General features: G+C 38.3%; 1 pseudogene; it reads left to right on the forward strand.

Annotated features, from left to right (window-relative positions):
• The first annotated feature begins 2,385 nt into the window (after nt 1-2,385).
• LOC101049762 (dnaJ homolog subfamily B member 6-like) lies at nt 2,386-3,097 on the forward strand (annotated as a pseudogene).
• Nucleotides 3,098-3,728: the final 631 nt, after the last annotated feature.

Raw genomic sequence — 3,728 nt, forward strand, 5'->3', positions numbered from 1 at the left:
GCCTGGTGCCTGATGATGGAATGAGACTCTGTCTCAAAAAAGAAAAGAAAAGAATATGTAAAAGAGGATGTTAAATAGAGCATGTTTCATAGTTATTGGCAAAAAGTAAATAACACAGAAGTCTACCAATAAGAAATTATGACACAACTGTGTGACATGCCTTGCTATTTTGCAAATACTTCAATTAATGGAAATAGAAATTATGCAACATTATGTACCTAATGCTCATAAATCATGTAAAATTTAGAAAGTAATTTGAAAGCTCGGTTGTCAGTATATTTACAAGTATATCTTCTTGGAAGTGAGTAATATCAGTACGTAGTATTAGTGTATTATTTTAAGGTATTAATGAAAATAACAAACTCTGAAATTTCATTGGTTTTATGATAAAAGGTTATTTCTCACTCATATAAATTCACACAAGTTCAATGCTGGTGCTTGGAGGAGAACCTTTTAGGTGATTCAGGGATTCAACTTCCTTCTATTTTGTGACTCCACCATGGTCTCCAGGACCATGAGTTTCGTTAGTTACAGCTCACAGGAATGAAAGGCAAGATGGAAAGCCACACCTACTGCTCACCTCAAGCCTGAAGTGATACAACCCCCTCCTAATCGAATTCTATTGGCAAGAATTAGTTACATGGTCCCACCTGGACAAGTGCATTGGAGAATGTGACTTTGCTGGCTGGAAGGCTGCTTTGCAACAGTAATGGTACACTAAGGGAGGCAAACAGATTTTTATGGTGGAAAAAATCCATGTCCCTCCCATAATTATTATAGCGGTCAAATACCCAGGCTCTGATATCAGATTCAGGATTAAATGGGAAATTTAATAGTATCTACTTCATAAGTAGATTGTGAGAATTACATGAAATAATCACAGTAAAGCACGTACATTGTGCTTTACGTGATGACAGTGAAGATCATGATCATCTTGTTTTCTTTGTCTATAATAGTTCAGAAAAATATTAAGGAATAATATAAAATACTAGTAGTGATGAGATTCAGTGATTTTTCCTTTCTTTTTCTGGTTTCCAAATTTTCTGTATTGTGATTAGATAAATTTTATTGTAAATATTAATTCTCATGCGTATCTGGATATAGGGTATTCGAAGAGTTTTGAAATCAATTGTATTTAGTCAACACTTTTATAGTGCTTAATATGTGAGGGCCATTCTTTTAAGCACTTAACAGATTTGTTGGAAACGGGGACTTTGGGAAAGATAGCAGATTATGGACTTGAAATTCTGTGTAACTAAAGTTGACTGCAGAATAATCATTAATTATATCTATCTATCTATCTCCATAAGCTTTTTTCTAATATGTATGATCTTCCATATGCAAAAAGCTGAAAGCAGACCATGGTTAGATTCGTGGCATAAACTTGTTCTTCTAGGACAACCCGGGAATATAATATGTTTGGTCCAACTCAGAAGGGTGGAACTCTTGGCAATACAAGTAGGTATTGTTACTCACCTTTTGCAGATGAGAGAACTGAGGTTCACAGAGGAAGCGATCTGCCCTCATTCACACCCCCGCGTTACTTTTGGTGCTGATGGTATTCGGGAAGTAATACAGCATGGAGTTGGGAGGAGCATCTTTATGGCTCAAGGGCAACATCATAAACTCTTTAGGCAACTAGGGGATGGGAAACCAGGTTAGATAACAGGCCTTGGGTGAGGAATAGAAAGGCCAGTGGAAGGGACTCAGGACACATCACTAATTTTTAAATTTTGCTTAAGGTTGACAATATTTCTAAAGCCTTTTTAAATAGCAGCAGGAAATTTGAATGCAAAGGTTCAAGTCATAATTCTGACCTGAAAAATACAGCTGAGATTAACTTTTCATTCGTTTGATAAACCTGTCAGGAACATTCGGTAGTTAGACAATAAGGAAACAAGATGAGTAACAGGCTCTTCCATAGAGGAACTCGGAGTATAGCTACGGAGGAAGGAAGCATAACTATACTACATACTATTACAAGCTGAAGTAGAGGAATATCTAAATTGAATTTTAAAATATGAAAGAGTTTTTCTTATGGAAAAAATAAACTTTTAAAAGTATATAGAGGTCAGGCACGGTGGTTCATGCCTATTATCCCAGCACTTTGTGAGGCCGAGGCGGGCGGATCACGAGGTCAGGAGTTGGAAACCAGACTGACCAACATGGTGAAACCTCCTCTCTACTAAAAATACAAAAATTAGCCAGGCGTGGTGATGTGTGCCTGAAATTCCAGCTACTCAGGAGGCTGAGGCAGAATGGCTTGAACCCGGGAGGCAGAGGTTGCAGCGAGCCGAGAGTGAGCCACTGCACTCCAGCCTGGGCGACAGAGTGGAGCCACCGGCCGACTTCGTCCTCCAGACTATTCCAACAATCTCTTAAAACATGGTGGATTACTCTGAAGTTCTAGGTGTGCAGAGACGTGCCTCACCCAAGGATCTTAAAAACGCATATTGGAAACGGGCACTGAAGTGGCATCCAGATAAAAATCTTGAGAAGAAAGAAGCAGAGAGAACATTCAGACAAGTAGCGGAGGTGTATGAGGTGCTGTCAGATGCTAAGAAACGGGACATCTATGACAAAAACAGCAAAGAAGGATTACACGGTGGAGGAGAAGGTGGAAGTCATTTTGACAGTCCATTTGGATTTGGCTTCACGTCCCGTAACCCAAATGATGTCTTCAGGGAATTGTTTGGTGGAAGGGACCCATTTTCATTTGACTTCTTCGAAGACACTTTTGAGGACTTCTTCGGGAATGCAGGGGGTCCCCGAGGAAGCAGAAGCCGAGGCATGGGGTCGTTCTCCTTGTTGAGTGGATTTTCATCTTTTGGAAGTAGATTTCCTTCTTTTGATACTGGATTTACTTCATTTGGGTCACTGGGTTACGGAGGCCTCACTTCATTTTCTTCCACGTCATTTGGTGCTAGTGGGATGGGCAACTTCAAATCGATATCAACTTCAGCTAAAATAGTAATGGCAGAAAAATCACTACAAAGAGAATTGTGGAGAATGGTCAAGAAAGAGTAGAAGTTGAAGACTGCCAAAGTCCTTAACAATAAATGGTAAGGAGCAGCTGCTGCGCTTGAAAAACAAGTAGTTCAATGCCTGCACTTAACAGAACTGTTAAAGTATAACAAGCACCATTTGAGGATTAACAGGAACTTTTTTTTGAAGATTTCAAATGAAATCGACTTTCAGTGTAATTGTACCTGAAATATTTATAAACAGCTCATCAGAGCCTCTATTTGTCATAGACTTTTGAGTTTATTGTTGGGATCACATAATAAGATGATTTTCTTTTGTCTTTGAAATTGTTGTGAATCTCTGTTTGTACTTTGCTTTTTTATTAAATGGACTCAAAGGTGAGTCTTGACTCTTTAGTGTAGGACAAGATGGCACACTAACACCATCATGGACCTCCTTTTCATTGTGTCTGAAACGTGAGCCACGTAGTGTCAGCCTGCTGTGAAGTTAACATCGCCAGGAAGAATCTTCTACAGAAATGATTTCAATTTTTTCAGTATTTAATAGTGAAAAGTATTAATGGAATAATGGTAATACATTTCTGGTTTAATATAAATTACAGATGTTTTCTAGTTGTGCATGGATGCTGGCAACTTAGTAATTTGGACAACTGTTTGAATATGTAATGCTAAACTTAGGTTTAAAAAAGTAAAACTGGTAAAGTGGGTCTTTGTCATTTGCTTAAAAAAAATGTGAATGTGTTG

Source organism: Saimiri boliviensis, chromosome 19 (genome assembly GCF_048565385.1).
Source record: "Saimiri boliviensis isolate mSaiBol1 chromosome 19, mSaiBol1.pri, whole genome shotgun sequence".
Lineage (NCBI taxonomy): Eukaryota > Metazoa > Chordata > Mammalia > Primates > Cebidae > Saimiri > Saimiri boliviensis.